At 38.4% G+C, this 17120-nt stretch overlaps 1 pseudogene across 2 annotated transcripts; it reads right to left on the minus strand.

Annotated features, from left to right (window-relative positions):
- Nucleotides 1-713: 713 nt before the first annotated feature.
- Nucleotides 714-5122, minus strand: Olfr75-ps1 (olfactory receptor 75, pseudogene 1; annotated as a pseudogene). 2 transcript variants are annotated; one of them, NR_033528.1, is made up of 3 exons: nucleotides 4973-5122; nucleotides 2427-2610; nucleotides 714-1660 (listed from the first exon to the last, which is right to left on the minus strand). The product of NR_033528.1 is annotated as an olfactory receptor 75, pseudogene 1, transcript variant 1 (transcript). The 2 variants fall into 2 exon arrangements; NR_002859.2 differs by lacking the exon at nucleotides 2427-2610 and having other exon boundaries at nucleotides 4973-5087.
- Between the last annotated feature and the right edge of the window lie 11998 nt (nucleotides 5123-17120).

Here is a 17120-nt window from a genome sequence, read left to right on the forward strand (position 1 = left end):
AACCCTATAGGTGGAACAACAATATGAACTAACCAGTACCCTCCCCCTCCAGCTCGTGTCTCTAGCTGCATATGTATCAGAAGATGGCCTGGTTGGCCATCAGTGGAAAGAGAGGCCCATTGGTTGTGCAGACTTTATATGCCTCAGTACAGGGGAACGCCAGGGCCAAGAGGTGGGAGTGGGTGGGTGGGGGAGTGGGTGTGGGTGGGTGTGGGGGACTTTTGGGAGAGCATTGGAAATGTAAATGAAATAAGTACCCAATAATAAAAAAATAAATTAAAAAAAAGAATGTAAGAAATAGAATTTGATAAAATATTGGCTTTTACTTAATGATTACTTAGAATCACACCTTTTTTTTTTTTATGAGACAAGGATTCTCTGTGTATCCCTGGCTGTCCTTGAACTCATTCTGTAGACCAGGCTGGCCTTGAACTCAGAGATTCGCCTGCCTTTGCCTTCTGAGTGCTGGGATTAAAGTTGTGCTACACTACGCCCGGCAGAATCACACATTTAAGGCAGAGGATGGCATCACTGAATCTCCAAGGTCCCCTTTCCCAATTGAACTACTTTTTAAAAGTCTCTTTTGCAGATGGGAATATTATGTATTGTGTTCTTGTATGTGGGTTCCCTAGGAAGGATAAATTTTGTAATACTAATAGCAATATGTTCACTAAATAAATTTAAGTAAAAATCCCAGAGTTGCCATTATAAAGGTATTTTCTTGATAAGAACTTTTATAAGGGCCTCCTTTATATCTCTGTTCCTCAGGCTGTAGATGAAAGGGTTTAGCATGGGAGTCACCACTGTGTACATCATAGTAATAGAAGCCTCCTTTGCTGTAAAGTTATTTTCTGATGGACAAAAGTAGAGACCAATAACTGTCCCATAGAATAGTGACACCACAGTCAGGTAGGAGCCACAGGTAGAGAAGACCTTGTAGATGGCCCGAGTAGATGAAGCCTTTAGAATAGAGAAGATAATTTGTACATAGGACACAACAATGAGTAAGAACGGAATGACCACAAGGGGCCCTCCCAAGATAAATATCATAAGTTCATTTATATAAATATCAGAGCAGGCCAACTTGAGCAGGGCAGACATGTCACAGAAAAAGTGGCAGATTATGTTGTCCTCACAGAATGACAACCTAGCCAAGAGTAGAGTGTGCAACATGGAATACAGCAAGTTAAATACCCAGGAAATCAGCACTGCACACACACAGAACTTGAGACTCATGATGCTGGTGTAGTGAAGGGGAAGGCAGATGGCCACATAGCGGTCATAGGCCATGACCACAAGGAGGAAGATTTCCAGGCCTCCAAAAAAAATCAAAAAAAGTACATTTGTGTCAGGCAACCTACATAGGTGATGGATGTGTCCTGGCTCTGCATGTTCTGCAGCAACTTGGGCATTGTGACAGAGGAAAAGCAGAGATCAGAGAATGACAAGTTGCTGAGAAACAAGTACATGGGTGTGTGGAGATGGGAGTCCAGTCGAATGAGGATGATGATGATGAGTTTCCCCAGGATGGTGGTGAGGTACATGGACAGGAACAGGGCAAAGAACAGTTGCTGGTGCTCTGCAGGGATCGGCAGGCCCAGGAGGAGGAACTGGCTGAAGAGAGTTTGGTTGTTCTTTATCATTCTTCCTCTCCAGTATCCTAATGAGAAATCATCAGATTCTTTAAAATAAAAAATCAACATATATCTAGGGAACATATTCTACAACAATAGAGCTGACCATATTTGCAGAAGTTATAATTTCAAAACACCAAATGTCTGTACTTATTAAAATTACTAATGATTTTTCTTAACTTTCTTTATAATATATGCATCTCTAATTCTTTTCTAAATAGTTCTATGTACTTGTACTGAGATGAAAAAGTGTAATAATTTTTCTCTCTCTTGCTTCAAGTTCAGGTCTATCTTCTCCTGTCTCCTGGTCCTTCTCCCTGTTTTTTGTAATTTGGTCTGTGCAATTTTATACTTTGATATTTTTAATGAATTTGGCTAAATGTTGTCAACACAATTTAATATAAATTTTAAGAAAATTTCATATACTCCAATGTGTTATATTACAAGTTTAAAATCAGACCTGCATGTCCCTGTAACATACAGATTTCTGCTTCACTGTTAACCAATGATCTTTCTTCCATTGCATGTATGTCAGGCATGAAGCTCAAAAGCCCCAAGTGAAATTCATGGTGTCACTTTAATATTTCTGAAAGCATTCCTTGTTCCCCTACCATTTCAGTCTCCATAGAACCACAAAAACCAATATGATTTTCATCAGAAATCTGTGATTTTAGATCCATTCACTCTTTCCTTAACTTGAACTGCTGTTATATATTCTACAAAGTCTCTTCTCCATTCTCCTATTCCATCCATTCCTCTATGTGCGATTTTATTCATTTATCAGGACCGCACCTTGTCTTTATTGGAATATAGAAGCAGATTCAGTTCATGCTCATCTTCTCTTTTCTCCTGATACTTCTCTTCTCCTTCAACATGTGTCCTTTACTCTCTGGCATTTTAACAGAGGAGTTCCTTCACAGTTTTTTGATTAATTATTCAGATTAGCACTCTTGTTATGAGGATAAGAACAAGGCTCCTATGAGGGACACAAATGCTCTTTTGTCATCTCACAGGTGATAGTTGTACATCCCACACGATCCCACATGCTTTCCTTGTATCATTCAATGCTGGGGTCAATCTCTTCACAACCCACATTTTAGAGTTGCTTGTTTTTTACCTCTCACTTCCTCCATTCTGTTTCCCTTTCATTTGGTTCATCCTCACTCATATGTAATGGTTATTGCTTATCACATACATAACTAAACTTACCCTGTCTTCCCGTACTATGTGATACCTTCAACCATGCTTCATAGCATCCTATACTTACATCCCATGTACTTAATACTGTGATTATGGCTTTAAACTATCTTCCCATCAATTGTAAAGTTTATGCAGGAAAGGTCACAAATGCCTTCATTCTATTTGGTTATTTACAGTCATTCATAATCTCCAACTAGGGTCAATAGCTATCATGTTGCATGTATTTGGCCAGTGAAAATTTGTTACCTGCAGCTCAAACTGATACAGATTAGTTCAACCTCAAAAGTAGAAAAAATTACCATTTAAATATAAATATTTGAATACTTATCACTAAATTCTACACTCTATAATGAGTGTGAGAGATCTAACATGTTTTCAGTATTATAGTTAACCATTAGTTTCACTTCTCAGAAGTGCCAATGACTACATATTATATCTATATGCTTCAATTCTCAAAATGTAATTGATCCTGATGTACAACACAGGATGAAATGTTTATAAATCATAACATGAAGAAGCAACAAAATTACTCTGAGTCTTCACTTGAGTTATTCCTCAGACATTTATTCTATGTATAAATATAATTTATATATTATGGTTAATTTAATTTATGAATCAAATGGGTTAAGCCCAATGCTAGTTTTTAAATAATTTTAGTTGATATCCAGATATGCAGATGTTTTCTAAATGTCATTAAACTGTGTGAACTTTGAGTAAAAAAGAAAAACTGCATCACGTGATGAGCTTTATATAATCAGAGTAAGGAGTTTGGTGAAAAAATATATTTCTTCATAGAAAAAGTTTTCATCTTCTGCCTTAGATACAACTCTCTAACCTACTCTTCTCAGGGATTCCAATGTCAGTCTGTATAGAAGTCATATGCATGGGAAAACACACACACACACACACACACACACACACACACACACACACACACACACAAACTGTGATTCTTGACAAACTGAATTAATTTGAAACTATGATGCATCTCAAAATAACAAAACAGGAGAAACATGAATAGATCTCAGTAAATATCTGAAATGTTACAATCTAGGATGAATGCTTGCATCTTCACAGACTGATAGTGTTTAGTCCTGCTGCATTCAGAGCTTGCACACTTAAAGCATAGTGGATAAACATTACAGCAGGAAAATCATATAGCAAAAAAAATGTCATGCAGCATTTAAAAAGATGCTCTTCTTGTGTATCTCAGCCTTGCTTAAAGAGAGACTTTAGACTCTCCTTCCTGAGCACTGAAATGAAAGGAATGTGCCAGCAAGTCCAGTCTTTGTTTCTCCAGTAAATGAACAGTGCCTTTGTATTATATGTGCAAACAAAGATCAAAATCCAGAGAAACGACTGTCAACTGTTACCACTAAAGGGCCAATGGGCTTTATACCTTCTTTAGATGTTAAAACCACATTTCTCAAATTAAACAGCACCGCGAAATCACAAGAAATATGTTTCTAACATTTGCTACATCTAACATTTGCTATATGATTTTCCTGCTGTAATGTTTATCCACTATGCTTTAAGTGTGCAAGCTCTGAATGCAGCAGGACTAAACACTATCAGTCTGTGAAGATGCAAGCATTCATCCTAGATTGTAACATTTCAGAAATCTTACTGAGATCTATTGATGTTTCTCCTGTGCTTCATCTTGTATTCTGTAGAATCACTGAGTTTTGATGAGTAGTTCTCATCCTACGTTTACTTGAACACCTAGATGATATAAATGTCACCTTTGATGGACTGCATTTAGAGGTAATATCATAAAATACCAGTAACATAGACGTTTTGAACTAATGAAGATAAAATTAATCATCATCATGGATAGCACATTGTTAAGAGTTTGTTAAGTTCCCACATGATAAATTATAGAAAACTACCCTTTAGCACAACAGTAGTGAACTCCATTTCACAGGGCTGCTCTTGTGATGAAATGGTATAATACTGAAAAAAATATGATCAATAATTGTAATGAACCCACCAATACGAAAGAGGGTACACGAGGACCATGAAACAAATAGTTTAACAGTATGATGAAGTCTTGGAAGACAGAGAATAGAAGTAGGTTATTGTACCCGAAAAACTGTCCTGCATCATGCTGTAATTCATGTATATTTACAGAAACACACCTGCTTATTTTCTTGAATAAACTTAGCTCTCCTGAGGCTGAGTCCAAGTTTCTGATGGACGATCCTGCTCACCTTCATTTTATTTGCAGACACAGGCCTAGCAGACTCTGTATTCATCACCTATCTGCACCATCCCTGCATATATCCATCCCCCTGCCATCTCTGGGCTTCAACTGCCCACTATCCCAGAGGAGTCCAGATCCTGTATAACTCACTAAGTAAAGCATAGTAATTAATTAGGACCTCTCTCAGACCAATTTACTACAGGGATCCCTAGTGGAGACCAATTATGGCCACTGATCACTATTTCCTGAACTTAAGAAAAGGTAAAATTTAAAAACAAGTACAACTCAGTAAAAAATAGCATCAATAAGAAAGCCAAAAAGCCTGGAAAGATGCATAATCATTCCATTCTCAGATAATGAACTTGGCTTTTTCTTGACTGGAGCTCACTCTGTTAGCAGTGAAAGAGGAGAAAAGTAACTGCACACCATCCCAAATTATCAGAAATTTTCCTGATTATAGACAACTTAAAGTGTCTCACTCAGAACAAAAATTTACCCAAACACTAGTTGCTTTTACATTTTTGGATGTGAGCCTAGTCTTTAATGGCCAAGCTATGTCTACAGCCCATCCTATAGTTGGTTTTAAGCAGCATGAGATCATAAAAAACCACTCACTGTGAAGCTTCCAAAGGACAACATGTCAATTCAACATGAGAGACTACCCAAAAGAAGACAGTGCAGACATACAACTTTCTGAAAAAATTTAAACTTCATCATCCAACATTCTTGCTGTGCCCATATGTGAAAGGGAAGGAATATCGCAAGCAGATGGCATGTTTAGGTCTTCCTCGATGGAACAGAAATTAGTCCATGTTCTTCATGTTGGTTCACTCATTTTGCCTTCTCACCTCTCCGTGAAAACATTAATTGTACCTACTACTATCATTATCAAACCCCTCTCCATCTATGTGAGATTACTTAGTAATTCCATGTTGAATGAGTTGACAATAAATCAAGGTTTGTCTGTGTAATTCTATGTGCTAATAATCTATTTTCAACTTCTACCTAGTGTCATAGTACAGATGTGTCATGGTCAACAGTGAATAAGTTCTCTTACAAATTCTTGCTGACATTTGCTCTCTTGATGATGGCCTTTTTTAATTGAGTGGAAAGGAACTCAAGTTAATTTTCATTTTGATTACCTTAAGGTGAGGGATGTTGATTACTTGAAAAACTGTGTATTGGCCATTTGCATATCTCCTTTTGAGAACTCTCCATTTAGTCTTTTATCTATTTTATTCAGTTTATTATTTTCTCATTCTTCATATTTTTGAGTTGCTGTGTATTCTGGATGTTAATTTCCTGTCAGGTATGCACCTGCCAAAGATTTTTTTGCACTATGAAGGCTGTATTTTCTTTCTTTTATTTTGCTTATTTATACATATTATTTTTATTTTTAAAGTACTCACTTTACATCCTGCTCACTTCATCCCTTCCAGTCACCCCCCAGTCTCACCATCCAACAACCCTTCCCCCCATCACCCCTCCCCTTCTCCTTTGAGCATGTGGGAGCCCCCTACAAATCCCATTATGCTGGTACATCAAGTCTCTGTGAGGCTATGTGCATCCTTTCCCACTGAGGCCAGACAAGGAAACCTAGCTAGAAGAACATATCCTACAGACAGGCAAGAGCTTTTGTTCCAGTTATTCAGGACCCACATGAAGACCATGCTGCATATCTGCTAATTATGTGCAGGGAAGCCTAGGTCCAGTCCATGTATGTTCTTTGATTGGTAGTTCAGTCTCTGAGAGCCCCAAGGGTCCAGATTAGTTGACTTTGTTCGTCTTCCTGTAGAGTTTCTATCTTGTTAGACACCAAAATCCCTGTTCTTCCATAAAGTTCCCAAGTTCGAGGTGGCTTGTAAGAGAACAACAAAGAGTGAGACTGAATTCTTTGCTTGATATTTATAATTATTGTATCAATTTTGAAGAAGAGGACCATATAAGGTACTCTTTTCTGAGATGAATGCTTTTCAAAATCATCATAGCTAATGATACAGAATCTTACCCTCACCTAATGTCTGCGCCACCCTCCAAGTAGAACCATTGTTCATTGAAACAGTCTCTCATGGAGAGGCCATCTTAATACACACACCTTTTCTTTTCTTTTCTTTTCTTTTCTTTTCTTTTCTTTTCTTTTCTTTTCTTTTCTTTTCTTTTCTTTTCTTCTTTTCTTTTCTTTTCTTTTCTTTTCTTTTCTTTTCTTTTTCCTTCCCTTCCCTCCCCTCCCCTCCCCTCCCCTCCCCTCCCTTCCCCTTCTGTTTTTGTTTCTTTTTTTTCCAAGACAGGGTTTCTCTGTGTAGCCCAGGCTGTCCTGGAACTTACTCTGTAGATCAGGCTGGCCTTGAACTTAGAGATCTGCCTCCCTCTGCCTCCCAAGTGCTGGGATTAAAGGCATGGGCTACCACTGCATGAAAACACACACCATTTCATAAATGAATGTAACCTGTTCCTTGTGGGCTGAGAATGAGACAATCACTCAAGTCAAATAGCTTTGACCATAGCAGGAAATCTCTATCCAAATAATCATGTCTGCAATTCATTCCTTGGTACAGCAGAACTGTCACCTCTTAGCTTAGCTACTATGGAGATAAAATCCTTTGGTGATGTGAGGGACATTGAAGTACAGCCTTATTACAATGAACTCCAATGTCTAAAAATTGTTCTTATTTTGGGTTTGCTCCACAGTAAGAGCCAAGATTTTAAGCTCTGACAAGTCCCTTCTGGTCGGTGCCAGCACTGGGTCACCTTGGGCGCCAAGGTCCCCTAGAGGACTCTCCATGGGATCTTAGGACCACCTGTGAGTGGAACACAACTTCTGATCCAATCCAATCGTGTGGGACCTGAGAGCATTAGGAAAGCAGGAAACCCGGCCTGACCAGGGTCACAAGTCCCTTCTGGTCGGCACCAGCACTGGGTCACCTGGGTGCAGAGTTGGTGGACACCCACAAGGTCTCTGAGACAGACCCCATTTCGGGCTCCAGACATCCAGGCACCTTTTCTGCCAGAGGTGAGGTGTCTGCCCTGCCCGGGAGGGCTTGCCAGAGCACCTGGGGGAGCCATCTTGGTTCCTGGATCCCTTTGAGACGAGTCTGTGCAGGTGAGAGTGTGGACTACAGAAGCTAACAGCCGAAGCAACACAGCTTCTGGGATAGGTCCTGTTTCGGGCCTTCATCTTCTGCCAGTTCTGGACACCCCAACATACCCGAAAAGCTAGACCTGGATTTAAAAGCATATCTCATGATGATGGTAGAGGACATCAAGAAGGACTTTAATAACTCACTTAAAGAAATACAGGAGAGCACTGCTAAAGAGTTACAAGTCCTTAAAGAAAAACAGGAGAACACTGCTAAAGAGTTACAAGTCCTTAAAGAAAAACAGGAAAACACATCCAAACAGGTGATGGAAATGAACAAAACCATACTAGACCTAAAAAGGGAAATAGACCCAATAAAGAAAACCCAAAGTGAGGCAACGCTGGAGATAGAAACCCTAGGAAAGAAATCTGGAACCATAGATGTGAGCATCAGCAACAGAATACAAGAGATGGAAGAGAGAATCTCAGGTATAGAAGATACTATAGAAAACATTGACACAATAATCAAAGAAAATGCAAAATGCAAAAAGATCCTAACTCAAAACATCCAGGAAATCCATGACACAATGATAAGACCAAATCTAAGGAAAATAGGTATAGAAGAGAGTGAAGATTCCCATGTTAAAGGGCCAGTAAATGTCTTCAACAAAATTATAAAAGAAAACTTCCCTAACCTAAAGAAAGAGATACCCATGAACATACAAGAAGCCTACAGAACACCAAATAGATTGTATCAGAAAAAAATTTCCTCTTGTTATATAATAATCAAAAAACCAAAATCACAAAACAAAGAAAGAACATTAAAAGCAGTAATGAAAAAAGGTCAAGTAACATATAAAGTCAGACCTATTAGAATTACACCAGACTTCTTGCCAGAAACTATGAAAGCCAGAAGATCTTAGGCAGACATCATACAGACCCTAAGAGAACAAATATGCCAATATATACCCAACAAAACTCTCAATAACCATAGATGGAGCAACCAAGATATTCTGTGATAAAACCAAATTCACACAATATCTTTCCACAAATCCAGCCCTTCAAATGATAACAAATGGAAAAACTTCAACACAAGGAGGGAAATTACACCTTAGTAAAAGCAAGAAAATAATCCTCTTTTAACAAACCAAAAAGAAGATAACCACAAAAAATGTAATTCCATCTCTAACAACAAAAATAACAGGAAGCAACAATCTTTTTTCCTTAATATCCCTTAATATCAATGGACTCAATTCCCCAATAAAAAGACATAGATTAACAGACTGGATAAGTAAAAAGGACCCAAAATTTTGCTGCATACAGGAAACCCACCTCAGAAACAAAGACAGACACTATCTCAGAGTAAAAGGCTGGAAAACAATTCTCCAAGCAAATGGTTCCAAGAAACAAGCTGGAGTAGCCATTCTAATATTGAATAAAATCAACTTCCAACCTAAAGTCATCAAAAAAAAAAAAAAAAGATGAGGAAGGACACTTCACATCAAAGGAAAAATATACAAAGAAGAACTCTCTATTCTAAATATCTATGCTCCTAACAGGAGGACACCCACATTCATAAAAGAAACTTTACTAAAGCTCAAAGCACATATTGCACCACACACAATAATAGTGAGAGACTTCAACATCACACTCCCAGTGATGGACGGATCAGGGAAACAGAAATTAAACAAAAGAAACTGTGAAACTAACAGAAGTTATAAAACAAATTGATTTAACAGATATCTACAGAACATTTTATTCTAAAACAAAAGAATATACCTTCTTCTCAGCACCTTATGGTACCTTCTCCAAAACTGACCATATGATTGGTGTCATAAAACAGGCCTCAACAGATACAAGAAGATTTAAATAATCCAAAGCATCCTATCAGATCACTACAGTCTAAGGCTGGTCTTCAAGAACAACATAAACAATAAAAAGTCCACATACATGTGGAAGCTGAACAACACTCTACTCAATGATAACTTGGTCAAGGAAAAAATAAAGAAAGAAATGAAAGAATTTTTATATTTTAATGAAAATGAAGCCACAACATACCCAAATTTATGGGAGACAATGAAAGCAATCCTAAGAGGAAAACTTGTGGGGCAATGGACTATGCACAGACAGCATGATCTCCAGTCGAGCCTAGGTCTTGAACCTAGGTGGGACCCGGTGGGTGGTAATTTCCACCTACATGCAACAGAAGGCTCCTATTGAAGTTACTGCCCCCACAGTTCTCACAGGAGAGTCATGTGGCTATCAGTCAAGTAGACAATGTCCCAAGCTTCTGGCATTCTGGCTAGACTCCTTCACACAGTTACCTAGCAACAGAAAAATAGCAAAGCTCAGTATAAGAGGGGCTCTTTAGCCCCTCCTCACTCTCTTAGGCTTTCACCTTTCTTACTCTCTAGCTCTCTTTCTCTCGTTCCCTTCCCCCCTCTCCACGTGGCCATGGCTGGTCTCTCTCTCTCTTTCTGCCTTCTCTCTTTCCCCCTGCCTTTCTACAATAAAGCTCTAAAAACATAGACTATCTCTGATCATGAAGGCCTGCCGTGTTTGAACGATGTGATAGGCTTTCTCCTAATGAGCAGCGTCTAACCTCTCATCAGAAGGCCTTCCTGTGTTCCAGCCATGGTGCGGACTAAGGACTCTTGCCTGCATGGGAACCATACAGTGCCCCCTCTCCCTTGCCTTCTCTTCCCTTATCTCCAGGCCCAGTGCTGCCCTGAGGCCCCTATTGTGTTCTCAGTTCCTCCACCATATCCAGTGTGGGATGCTGGAATCCGAGAACCTTGTACCTGGGGCTGCCCCTTGTCCACCATGATCCATGTGGGGGTCAGTGGCCTAACACAGCCAGATGCCCACCCAGGGCTGCGTGGAAAGTGTCCAGAAGTCTTCCTGTGTCTGCCTGCCCAGAGCACCAGAAATCTGGCAGGACATGGGCACTCTCTCACTCCCCTCTTTCCACAATACCCATGGCCCCGAAAAAACTCACAGCTCTGAGTTCCTCCAAAAAGAAACTGGAGAGAGCATACACTATCATCTTCATAGTACATCTGAAAGTGCTAGAAAAAAGAAGCAAATTCACCTAAGAGGAGTACATGGCAGGAAATAATCAAACTCAGGGCTGAAATCAACCGAGCAGAAACAAAAAGTACTATTCAAAGAATCAACCAAACCAGGAGGTGGTTCTTTGAGAAAATCAACAAACTAGATAAACCATTAGCCAGACTAACTAGAGGACACAGAGAGAGTATCCTAATTAACAAAATCAGAAATTAAAAGGGAGACATAACAACAGAATCTGAGGAAATCCAAAAAATCATCAGATCCTACTACAAAAGCCTATATTCAAGAAAACTGGAAAATCTGGATGAAATGGACAATTTTCTAGACAGAAACCAGGTACTAAAGTTAAATCAGAATCAGATAAATGATCTAAACAATGCCATGTCCTCTAAAGAAATAGAAACAGTCATTAGTAGTCTCCCAACCAAAAAAAAAAAAAAAAAAAAAAAAAAGCCAGGAACAGATGGGTTTAGTGCAGAGTTCTATCAGACCTTCAAAGAAGACATAGTACCAATATTCCTCAAACCATTCCACAAAATAGAAACAGAAGGTACTCAACCCAATTCATTCTATGAAGCTACAGTTACTCTGATATCTAAACCACACAAAGACCCAACAAAGAAAGAGAACTTCAGACCAATTTCCCTTATGAATATCTATGCAAAAATACTCAATAAAATTCACACAAACTGAAACCAGGAACACATCAAAATAATCATCCATCATGATCAAGTAGGCTTCATCCCAGGGATACAGGGATGGTTCAATATACAGAAATCCATCAATGTAATTCACCATATAAATAAACTTGAAAAAAAAAACCCATATGATCATCTCATTAGATGCCGAGAAAGCATTTGACAAAATCTAATATCCATTCATGATAAAAGTCTTAGAAAGATCAGGAATTCAAGGCCCATACCTAAACATAATAAAAGCAATATACTACAAACCATTAGCCAACATCAAACTAAATGGAGAGAAACATGATGCAATCCAACTAAAATCAGAAACTAGACAAGGATGCCCATTCTCTCTCTACCTATTCAACGTAGTACTCAAAGTCCTAGCCAGAGCAATTAGACAACAAATGGAGTTCAAAGGGATAGAAATTGGGAAGGAAGAAGTCAAAACCTCACTATTTGCAGATGATATGATAATATACTTAAGTAACCCTCAAAATTCCACCAGAAAACTCCTAAACCTGGTAAACCACTTCGGCAAAGTGGCTGTATATAAAATTAACTCAAACAAATCCATGGCCTTCCTCTACTCAAAGGATAAACAGGATGAGAAAGAAATTAGGGAAACAACCCTTAACAATAGTCACAAATAATATAAAATACCTTGGTGTGACTCTCACTAAGCAAGTCAAACATATGTATGATAAGAACTTCAAATCTCTGAAGAAAGAAATCGAAAATGATCTCTGAAGATGGAAAGATCTCCCATGCTCATGAATTGGCAGGATTAATATAGTAAAAATGGCCATCTTGCTGAAAGCAATCTACAGATTCAATGCAATCCCAATCAAAATTCCAATTCAATTCTTCACTGAGTTAGAAAGGGCATTCAGCAAGTTCATATGGAATAACAAAAAACCTAGAATAGCAAAAATTATTCTCAACAATAAAAGAACCTCTGGTGGAATCACCTTCCCTGACCTCAAGCTGTGTTATAGAGCAATTGTGATACAAACTGCATGGTACTGGTACAGTGACAGACAGGTAGATCACTGGAATAGAATTGAAGACCCAGAAGTGAACCCACACACCTATGGTCACTTGATCTTTGACAAAGGAACTAAAACCATCTAGTGGAAACAAGACAGCATTTTCAACAAATGGTGCTGGATCAACTGTAGGTTAGCATGTAGAAGAATGCAAATCTATCCATTCTTATCTCCTTGTACAAAGTTCAAGTCTAAGTGGATCAAGGCCCTCCACATAAAACCAGATACACTGAAACTAATAGAAGAGAAAGTGGGGAAGAGCCTCAAACTCATAGGCACAGGGGAAAAGTTCCTCAACAGAACACCAATGGTTTATGTTCTAAGATCTACAATAGACAAATGGGACCTCATAAAATTGCAAAGCTTCTGTAAGGCAAAGATACTGTCAATAAGATTAAAAGGCAACCAACAGATTGGGAAAAGATCTTTACCAATCCTACATCTGATAGAGGGCTAATGTCCTATATACACAAAGAATTCAAGACTTTAGACTCCAAAGAACGAAATAACCCTATTAAAAATGGGGCACAGAGCTAAACAAAGAATTGTTAATTGAGAAATACCGAATGGCTGAGAAGCACCTAAAGAAATGTTCATCATCAGGGAAATGCAAATGAAAACAACCCTGAGATTCCACCTCATACCAGTCAGAATGGCTAAGATAAAAAATTCAGGTGACAGCAGATGCTGGTGAGGATGTGGAGAAAGAGGAACATTCCTCCATTGCTGGTGGGATTGAAAGCTGTTACAACCACTCTGGAAATCAGTTTGGCGGTTCCTCAGAAAACTGGATATAATATTACCCAAGGACCCACTAGTACCACTCTTGGGCACAATCCCAGAAGATGCTTCAACATGTAACAAGGACACATGCTCCATTATGTTCATAGCATCCTTATTTATAATAGCTAGTAGCTGGAAAGAACCCAGATGTCCTTCAACAGAGAAATGGATACAGAAAATGTGGTACATTTACACAGGGATTAATACTCAGCTATTAAAAACAATGAATTTATGAAATTCTTAGGCAAGTGGATGGAACTAGAAAATATCATCCTGAGTGAGGTAACCCAATCACAAAAGAACACACATGATATGCACTCACCGATAAGTGAATATTAGCCCAGAAGCTTGGAATTCCCAAGATATAATTCAGAGACCACATGAAACTCAAGAAGAATGAAAACCAAAGTATGGATACTTTGATCTTTCTTAGAAGTATTAGTATCAAAATACCCATGGAAGGAGTTACAGAGAGAAAGTGTGGAGCAGAGACTCAAGGAATGACCTTCCAGAGACTGCCCCATCTGGAGATCTATCCCATATACAATCACCAAACCCTGACAATATTTTGGATGTCAACAAGTGCTTACTGAGAGAAGCCTTTTATAGCTATCTCTGGAGAGGCTCCACTAGTGCCTGACAAATATAGAAGTATATCCTCTCAGCCTACCAGTGTACTGAGCACAGGTTCCCCATTGAAGGAGCTAGAGAAAGTATCCATGTAGCTGAAGGGGTTTGCAGCCCCATAGGTGGAACAACAATATGAACTAACCAGTACCCCCAGAGCTCCCAGGGACTAAATTGCCAACCAAAGATTAAACATGGCTCCAGCTGTGCATGTAGCAGAGGATGGCCTAGTCAGCCATCAACTGGAGGAGAGGCCCTTGTCCTGTGGAGGTTCTATGCCCCAGTGTAGGGGAATGCCAGAGCCAAGAAGCAGAAGTGGGTGGGTTGATGAGCAGGGGGTATGGGGGACGGGATAGGGGGTTTTTGGAAGGAAAAACCAAGAAAGGGGACAAGCTTTTAAATGTAAACCAAGTAAATATCAAATAGGAAAAAAATAAAATCTCATTTATAACAGCTTAACAATTTAAGTGATGAAAGACCTCAAAAATGAGAAAGTTTGAAACACTGAAGTAAGAAAGCTGGAGTAACCAATATTTATCTAATTGGACTTAAGTTCTGCTCAATAGGAAGTAATTTATGCTGGGTACTCTAAAACTTAACAATGCCTCTATGGCAGGTGAGATCATGGATCCTAGAGGAGGACCTACTACTTCACTTTCCTAAACTAGTATAATTTCTAACTGCATTAAAAATACATATCCTTATAACCACAGATAAGTGTCACTGAGGTACCTCATCAAAGAAGCTTCAAAAATGCAGCAGACAGAGGATATAATAGAAACCCATAACTTGTCAAAATTCAGAGAACATGAGCATGGCATATTCAAACTTTTCATATAAATCTACAACACATTTCCTATATCCCAGGTTCAGAAAGCATTGTAGCAAAGTGGACAGAAAAATGGTAAGTGTTAGAAGACCAAGGCATCTGCCACAGGATAGTGTTTTCCACATATGACAGAGATGCTGTACTTAGGAAATCTTGCAAAATGACAGTACTAGCTGACATGCTAACATGGATTGGGGAAATCTCATAAGGTCCCACTCCAGGTGAACAGCTCTAGACAACTAATGACTGCTGAGAGAGGGAAGATCATTTTTTGCCAGGTATGAGCCCCTGATGAGTCCATTATCCAATCCAAAATTTACAGCCCTAAACATATACATTTTTGAGCTACTCTAAATGGACTCAGCAGGATACACACACACACACACACACACACACACACTTCTATCTCTATATAGATAAGAATAAAGAAGAGGTTATGAATTTGAGAGGGAATTGGGTAAAGTGGGAAGGGTTGGAAATGGAGAAGAAATATTTTAATCAAAATTAATAAAAATAAATATTTTAAAAGTAAAGTAAAAAGTGAAGTAATTGAGGCTCAGTAAAATAAATATTGCATTATTTCTCATTTGTAGATATTATAATTTAAAAATTTATTTTCTTTTTAATTGTGAATTGGTGTATCTATGTACATATGTGCCATGTGTGTGGATTCCCTCAACATCAGAGGCATCAGATGTCCTTGGACCTGGAGTTACAGGCTTTTTGAGCATCATTATGTGGATGTTTGGAAACAAACTCAGGTCCTTTGCAAGAAAGTACATGCTTTTAGCTGCTGAGCCATTTCTCCAGCCCTGATCTTAGATTATGTGCATCTATCTATCTATCTATCTATCTATCTATCTATCTATCTATCTATCTATCTATTATCTATCTATCTATCTATCTATCTATCTATCTATCTATCTATCTATCTATCTATCTATCTAACCCTAAACTTTGAAACTGCTATGCGAAGTTAAATAAAACACTTTAAGGTATAAATAAGCACAGGCTTGGACTTTCTGAAAAGGATTTCCACAATGCAGGAAATAATCGCAAGAACTGACAAATGTGATATATGAAATTCAAAAGCTTCTGTACAACTAAGAGACAATCTGCAGAGTAAAGCGAAAGTCTACAGAGTGGGTGAATCTTTTCCAACTACATATTAAGCCTATGTGACTATCTAAACTATATAAATAACTGGAAATAACCAAACATCACAAACCCCAAATAATCTAATCAACAAGTAGCTAATGAATGGATAGGCAAGTCTCATAAAAAAAACACAAAATTGAGAACAAATAGCTGAAAAGGTGTTTTTCTGAGTCTGGGTCACCTCAGTTAAAATGACTGTTTCAAACTCTGTGCATTTATCTGCAAGTTACATGATTTCATTTTTTTTTAACAGCTGAATAATAGTCCGTTATATAAATGTCCACATTTTTATTATTCACCCATCAGTTGATGGGCATCTAGGATATTTCCATTTCCTGGCTACTGTACATAGAGCAACAATGAACATGGGTGAGGAGCAAGTATCTCTGTGGTAGGATATAGAGTTTTTTGAAAATATGCCCAGGAAAGATACAAATGGGTAGTATCTATTAATATTTTATTTTAACTTTTTATTGATTCTTTGTGACTTTCACATTATGTACCTCAACCCTACTCATTTCCCCATCCCTTTGTATCAACCCTCTGCCCATGCAATCTGTCCTCACAAAAGAAAACAGAAAAAAAGAAATTAAAACAAAACAAATGTCACTCTGTGGAAATTGTAGTTTGTCACAGAGTGTACCCTTTTGTTTACATATCTTGGCTTTCAAATGTTTATTGGAATGAGTCATTGGTCTGGTTTGAGGACTCTGGCTTCTGCTACACTACCAATACTGGATCCTACATGGACTCCTGGATATCCTGTTGTTGCCCTGTGTCATGGAGATTCTTCAGCCTTGGTTCTG

Source organism: Mus musculus, chromosome 11 (assembly GCF_000001635.26).
Source record: "Mus musculus strain C57BL/6J chromosome 11, GRCm38.p6 C57BL/6J".
Classification (NCBI taxonomy): domain Eukaryota; kingdom Metazoa; phylum Chordata; class Mammalia; order Rodentia; family Muridae; genus Mus; species Mus musculus.